The following is a 7971-nucleotide window of genomic DNA, read 5'->3' as shown; positions in this document are numbered from 1 at the left end:
CCATCAGTCTCCGTCTGATCCATATCCCGGCTTATTGGTATGCATGTTTATCGTTTACTTAAGGCTAGCCCACTGCTCCATGCTTCGTCTGACAATTATTACAGAAAACATGGATAGAAATAGCAAAATAACAAGTCACATATTTGTAGCTTTCTCGCTTGCAATTGCTGGTTAAAAGTTCTGCTTGCTTATGCGAAAATATGGGAAAACATTGTTCCATGCTTGCTGGCAGTGAACAGAAAACGTTACCTTGTCCACCTCTAATACTTTGTTATTTTCATGCCATTTGTATCCTAACACGCTATAAATAATGCATTGATATGACTTGCAATACAACTGGTGTGGAAATGGTTCTTGTTTGGGAGCCGCAAACAGAGGTAGAAAAGACACTATTTGCAATGCCCAACCGTGGGTCTCACTGTGGACATCTCGTACCTCTCATATCCTGGAAGGCTTGACCACTGTTGTCATGAGTCCCAGGTTCATCTTGGGCACAGTCTATGAAAGACAGGAATTGTAACATAAACAGACAGTTAGTAAATGCTGGCACACAAAAGACCATTTCATGCAGTGCTCACTAATGATTTGAAGTGTCACATAACTATTTAGGATTATTCCATCATTACGGTGAAACGTGGTTTGTAAGTGGTCAAAACAGATATAGTCAAAATATCTGACAACCAGACTATCAACTATCGAGGTCATACTTAGGTAATGAGTGCTAAAACTTGGACGAAACAGAACAAAAACACAGACAGACCAGCGTCCATGTGTGTGTGTGTCTTCAATATCATTTTGTTTTTGCTGCGATTTTTTGAGATTTTTGGTGCTCTTATCTTCACGTGATTTGCGAACAACCCAATTTAGATGTTTTAAGTATCAAGGTCATGTAAAACTTATATTCATCGGCCAGTTGACTTGATGTATACATTAATACATTTAGGGCTAACTTATGTTGAAGATATGAAACATCGCATACGATTGAGGTCACTGTTAACGCTGCCGCTCCGGACTATACTTCCGGTGGGTGAGGTATGGTGACTCGCAACTGAAAGTTGTATCTTAAATTAACAGGTACCATATAGATGCAGTAGCAAAATGTGCCTTTGACAGACTATGTAATTCTGACACTCACGGTTATTGTTACTCCTCTCAGGGAATGTCGTCGGGAAAGGTGGCGGACTTGGCAGAGTGTCTACGTCGTCCACATCCGTGTCAGAATCAAATGACTCAATCCGCTTTCTTTTTCTTCTAGTCTCTGAACCTGAAGCAGAGCACTGTAAATAGTTACTACGCCATGGCTTTATGGTAGACACTTGGGCGATAAGGGAAAGAGTACACAGTCCAGTCTGGTAGTAATATAATAAGCCCAGGGAATGAATGCACTAAGATTAGACACAGAATAATTAATATTTGCAACAGGATTATGTTTCAACTGTCGTTTCCTTGTTTCAAGTGCATATTGGGAAATGAACCTCTCACCTAAGTCTGGGACTTCCGCATAATCATCAAAATGCCGCAGTGGGACGGGCTTCCTCTTTTGACACACTGTATCGGAAGCCGAGTTGATGTCTGAGGTGTACTGGGCAGCATCGAGCTTACTGTTTGCATATTGATACGTTGCTAATATATATATATATATATATATATATATATTGACAAGGTGCATGTGCATACTTGAAAGCATAAGGACTTGCAAGTCAACCTAAACAAGTGCATCATTCTTTGCAAAAAGGAAGCGAACTCACAAAAAGAGCCTTTTATGGCAACGTGAAAGCTGTCCCACGACGCTGTAGGAGGGGCATACTTCATGATGAGCTTTCGTGCCTATCGGCTGGCACTTTGGGCTATTTACAGACGCTGCCTTTGACCCATGAGACAGGAACTATTTCAACTGAATGCGTCCCACATCGCTCTTCCTCCAGAAATTCTACTATCAGGAACATCTGTGAACACGTAAAAAATAGAAATCATAACTCATCTAATACTCAACAATATGGTCGTCATATCTATACATGTGCATATGGTAGCTACTAAGCAAAAGGATGCATACATTGCACCATCTAACTGCTTTCCGCTACGAAACAAGGAGGTGATGAAGGTTCGAATCCCTGTACCGGCCGTGCTGTTTCATGTTTTCCCCTGGTTTTCTTTAAACTTTCCACATGAGTGTTGGCACAGTTTCCACTAATCACAGGATGCCTACTAACACCACTGTCCCCCACTTCTTGTTGTCACCTCTCTTCACATCTTGTCGCCATTGATGGTCACATTTGCTTCGCAGCGGTAACACGGAATTAAAATAAACAAAAAAACGTTGTACCATATTGTGATCTAGCACATGCACGACTTTCCGAGATTGCAACTTAAATCTTATGTTCGTAGTCCACAGGAAAACTTTCCACTTGTCCCCCATTCTATGATTTACGGTTGTGGTGCAGCAATGGAATGACGATGTGCATGTCCCGAACTGGAAGTTTTACCATCTTTGTTACACCTACAGATGACCAATATTTCAAGCCAGATAGCCGAGACACGACATAGGCTCCCACTTTAGAAGATGGAAACGGTTGAGTGTAGAAATCATCGAGTACGCAGTATGTTGCGCGTAACGTGGCAAATTTTTAAATTAAGACGATTTCACCAGCGATCTCGCAGCAGTTGTCCCCATCCGCGGTGATCAGGATAAATCCTGGCGTCTTCATCATCCTGTACTGAGGTCCACTACATTCCGGCACAAGTGGGCCTCCTGAGTGAGATTGTAAGAAAAGCTGTTCCTTTTCCTTTGGCTTCACATATGTCAATGTGCGTTCCCTTTCTGACAGGCGGTTGAATAACTGCTCAACGGGACACTGCTTTTTTCGCAGCTGGCGCTTCAGGAACTGCATGTTGTTTTCAAAAGGGAACGCGCTGAACATGTCTACCGGACCTTTACTTTTCGCATCTTGTGCCAAATGTATGAGGCAGTGCTCATTATATGACACGTGATGGTCGCCATAGAGCCTCGCAAAAGTGGTGACAAAGTACCGGAAAAGTGCATCGCAGTAGTCTGCGTACTCTCGACACAGAGTTTCGCTCGCTAGAAGATACATAGCACAGTGAAAAGCTAGAAAATGTGCATACTCCTTCGCACCCAAACAATATTTTAAAACAGGCTGGTCCAGTGTAGAGAAGCATCAAGCGGAATTCTGTTGCTTTCTATCTGTCTAATTTAGTTAGGGTCCTCGGTTTCCTGGAGAATTCGCGGGGAATATAATCTTGAAAAGAAAGATTCAACTCTGAAAGCTTGTGTCGGTCAGCTGGCCCAAGCGCACACTTAAGACCATGAACCCGCAGGTTCAAAAGTTTCCGCATGACCCCCAGGCAGGTTAAATGCATGTAGTCCAGTGGAGCTACAGCAATACAGTCAATATCGAGGTCTGTCAAGACTGATGTTTCCCTGTGATGGTCTTCGTCATGCTGTTCCCGAAAGCTGGCATCGGTTCGTAAAGGTGCGTCATTTTGGAGGAAGCACATTCGACTCGCCTTGTGCACTCCTTCAACAGTACACTTTGGACATTCTGACTTCGCATTGTGACCTTTGATGCCAAACACGAATGAACGTGCTGGAGCGTCACATATAATGCTGTCAGCTATGACAGAGTGATGTTGGCCATTCAGGGTTATACCTCCATCTTGCAGTTCCTTCAAATCGTGTACCAGAGGCGTGAGAAACTCATTCGACGACGACGGTTTTTCATCTCCACAGTAGACTCCAACAAGGAAAATTTGCTGATTCTCTCCAACCTTAGGGAGGCAATGTATGGGCCAAAGTTGACTTTTTGAACTGTTGCTAATGGGAAGTCCATCCACATTGAACTGAATTGGAATAATGGATGGTACACCCGTTCTCTGTGCGAGAATGGAATGAATGCCGCCAGACACACCAAAATGGCAATACTTGCCATTTCCTATTGGCACAAGCTTCGTTCCTGTAGACCGCGGAGTACGCAACAGCGCTCGAGCATCTGAAGGAAAGCCAGAGTGACAGGTGTGGGATCGGAGAACCTTCAAAAGGGCGCTCACTGCAGTCTGCGTCACATTGTGTGTGACGGCCCAGAGTCTAATTTCTCCTAGAAGAACGTCAGTGTCATCAGTGACGCCAGGTGTGACGCTGGGTGTGCCGGTGTCGTTAAACGGCATACTATTGGGCAAATGTTCCAGTGCGGCTGTCCTAGCATGCCCACATCCATCTAGTAGAGCTTCGCTGTGTTCTGCTACCACCCGCGGAGGAGACTGAGCACGAGTATCACTGACACTCGATGACAACGAATCGTCTTCAGAAACGTCTAAAACGTTCCCGTCAGCGGTTTCCACAGACGTGTCGACCACGATATGCGAACTACTCGTCGACGCTGTTGGGTTAGCATAGTCACCGAAAACGGCGATGAAACGCTCACTCTGTCGGTGTGCTGCATTATAAGCGTAACGTTTGTCCTTTCACTTTCGGCATTTTAGACCCACTTGCAAACGCCAAGGCACCAAAACACACTACGAAAGCTTTAGGATAGCACCAACGCTGCAGCGAAACGCGGAGCCGCGAGACGCGACAAGCGAACTCGCCAGAACATCATCCTTCGTTAAATCCTATATCACGAAGGAAACACAAGGGAAACATGGAAATGCATGACAATTACCTTATACAGTGCTCCCCACCGTACGTCGTACAAAAGAAGCGACCACTGGAAGCGACGCGTGCAAAACGTGCAAAATCCAACGAGGCGGCGAATGATGATGGTGGGGATGATGATGGCAATCGTGTCGATGGCGGTGCCGCTAACTTGAGATAACAAGCACTAGGTTCGCTGGAACTTGGAGATGTGCGGAGGACCCAGGGGGATCGCAAAGAGATCGGCTTCCGCGATGGGTAACTTTGGGGAAACGAGTTTTGACTGCATAAAAAAGTTTTGTTAATAAGAGGATACAATTCCTCTAGGATTCAATGCATACACGTTCCGGATACTCATTTAACACTCGCTTTCGAATAACGACAATTTTATGCTTTCGTATGTTGAAAGCGCCTCGTAGAAGGGAAATAAATTATGTTTAAATGGATTACGACTGATCTATATTAGGTCTCATGAATCAAATTTACCTTAAGGAGATGTCTAAGCGACGTCAACAAAGGGACGTCTTTTTCCCGGCCACATGCGTACGTCTAAGACACGTCAGCTCATGGAGGTTATTTTTGCGATGACAAGCGGACATCTCATAGACATCCAAGATCGACGAGGATATTTGGACCAGTTTTGCACGTCCATGGGACGTTTATAGTTTATTGGGACATCATTACGGAACGCTATAAGGCTCCATATAACCACTCAACAGAAATACGCCAGCAATATTGCAACACATGTAAACTGTTGTGGTGTGTTGTGATGTGTGACGCATTTAAAATGTTGTGCTGTGGCACCGTTGTGGTGTGCCCTGGCGTACAGACCAGCCTGGTGTGGTGTCCCCTAGCGCTCACACCAGCACTATAGTCTGATGAGGTGTAGCTATATATCACATTTTAATATATGCAACTGATGTGGGAATCCATATGCCTTATCACATTACTGCGAAACACCATAAGACTCCATATGATCACTCAACACAAACACGAGAGCAATACTGCAACGCATTTAAAACCGAAACTTGTGGTGACGAACCGGCGTGCGCTGCTCCACTCACGTAACACGGTCATCCCATCGACAGCAAGAACAACTGCGCGAGCAGGACGGCGTCAGCAGGCCGGCTGCAGTCTGCAACCGTAAGTCGGAAGTGCACGCACGTCACGTCGTGCTGTGTCTGTGTGGTTGCAACTAACGGACATTTCGACTTTGGCGTGGCGTGCAAGAAGACATTGTCGTTGCTTTGAAAGGCTGGTGTACGCGTTGTAGGTGAGGACCTCAACCAACTTTCGAGTTCGTGCAACTGTATTTGCCTGTTGGGGCATGCGTCTACTTCTGGCGTCAAGTAAGCCACGAAAATACCGGTCAAGCCACCACCAGTCAAGCCACGAAAATACCGGTAAACTATGTCTTTCTTACATCCATACGTAACGAGTATAATGGTTGCATTTCTAGTTCTTTGAGAATATACTTGTTACAGAATGGCAGTCAGAAAGTATCCCATGTGACAATTGCAACTTCCATTCGTTTGTCTTACACTCATGAGAGAATGGTTCTCGCCGTTTTTTTGCAAGCATTACGCCGAAGTCCGTGGGTACTCGGAAGAATACATAGCGAAGGTCTTAAAAATGATCAGAGGAAGACATCAGGCTTTGGCTGTCGTAAACAATCTCTGAGCTGCGACGCAACGGGTCGAAGACCAGAACCGGCACAGTACGCGAACTGCTGCTCGACTTGCAAGGCGCTGTAACAGGAGAGAGCTGAATAAACAGCTAAGTCGCCAAACATATACATCAAGCCTACACGTTGTCTTTAATTTCTCTGGCACTCATGTGAGCTACACACTGGCGGGAACACGCCAGAACGGGAACACATCAGAGTGGGACACACCAGAAAGGAAACACACCAGAACCGGACACACCAGGCCAGTGTCTGAATTCCCACTCTGATGTGAAAGACAAAAACACACTAGACCAAGCCTAGTGTATTTTTCGACTGCGCGATATTGCTTAGTTGCACCCAATATTATATTGTCGACGGCAATATGTAGATCATATTTCCAACTTTCATCCAATATTATTTGGTCGACGGCTATATGTACACCATATTGTTCAGTTACATCCAACATTATTTGGTTGACGGATACATGTAAACAATATTAGCTGTTTGCAGCCAATATTCGTTGGTCGACGGCTATATGTAGACCACGTTGCCCTGTTGCATCCAATATTATTTGGTCGACGGCTATATGTAAACAATGTCCACTTTCATTCCATATTATTTGTTGTACGGCTATATGTAGACCATATTGTCCAGTTGCATCCAATATTATTTCGTCGTCGGCAATATGTAGACCATATTACCAGTTTTCAAACAATATTCGTTGGTCGCCGGCAATATGTAGACCATATTTCCAACTTTTACGGAATATTGTTTGGCCGCCAACTATATGTAAACAATATTTCCAGTTTTCGGCCAATATTCCTTGGCCGGCGGCTATATGTAGACCATTTTGCCCATTTTCATCCAATATTGTTCGGTCGGCGGCAATATGTACACAATATTTCCAACTTTCATGAAATACTGTTGGACTAACGGCTATATGTAAACAATATTGCCAGTTTTCAGCCAACATTCTCTGGGCGACGGCTGTATGTAGACCACATTACCCACTTTGAGCCAATGTTGTTTGGTCACCGGCTATATTCGGACCGCATTGTCCGCTTCCTTCCGATATGGTTTGCTCCTCGGCTATATGTAGACCACGTAGCCCGTGTTCAGTCAATATCGCCAGTTTCATGTATCTATGGTGACCATATTTCCAGTGACCATCGAATATTGACCGGTTGGTGGCACTTGGACCAACGTTCCTATATAACAACGATCATTGGAACAATAATGATAAACCTGGTCTTATATAGGACCAGTAGTCCCAGTGTCCCGACAATAATGGACCAGGATAGTGTGCTGCCTGGGTCAGCTAACTGTGTGAACTCGGCTCTGCGTTGAACGTCGTTGGTGCAACCGGGTGTAAAAGGTGTAATACTTGTTCAGAATATTGCCTTCCGTGTGTCACCAGTGCACTTTATTGGTAATTTTCCTGTGCTCTAAAAATGTTTGGTCACACACAATTACCAGCTATGCGCCTACCCCATATTCCCCTGAAGGGAATGACCTCAGGGCCAGAGGTTACTGCAGACCTTCATGCATTCCTCATAGGCAGCGTCCCTAAGGATTAGTCTTTGCATTTACAAGGTTTTTGTCATCTGCAGCAGTGCGTGTCCATCCAGTGATTCCAGTCAGTCGTGTAGGTAGTCGT

At 44.9% G+C, this 7971-nt stretch overlaps 1 long non-coding RNA gene across 1 annotated transcript; it reads right to left on the bottom strand.

The window, feature by feature from the left end:
• Positions 1–459: 459 nt before the first annotated feature.
• LOC135367432 (uncharacterized) lies at positions 460–4761 on the bottom strand. Its single transcript, XR_010414458.1, has 5 exons — positions 4677–4761; positions 1749–1946; positions 1136–1264; positions 980–1048; positions 460–498 (listed from the first exon to the last, which is right to left on the bottom strand). It is a non-coding gene; the product is annotated as an uncharacterized LOC135367432 (long non-coding RNA).
• Between the last annotated feature and the right edge of the window lie 3210 nt (positions 4762–7971).

The sequence above is a fragment of the Ornithodoros turicata genome, chromosome 1, assembly GCF_037126465.1.
Source record: "Ornithodoros turicata isolate Travis chromosome 1, ASM3712646v1, whole genome shotgun sequence".
Classification (NCBI taxonomy): domain Eukaryota; kingdom Metazoa; phylum Arthropoda; class Arachnida; order Ixodida; family Argasidae; genus Ornithodoros; species Ornithodoros turicata.
Note: the sequence above shows the minus strand (reverse complement) of the source record. Positions and strands in the feature narration are given on the sequence as shown.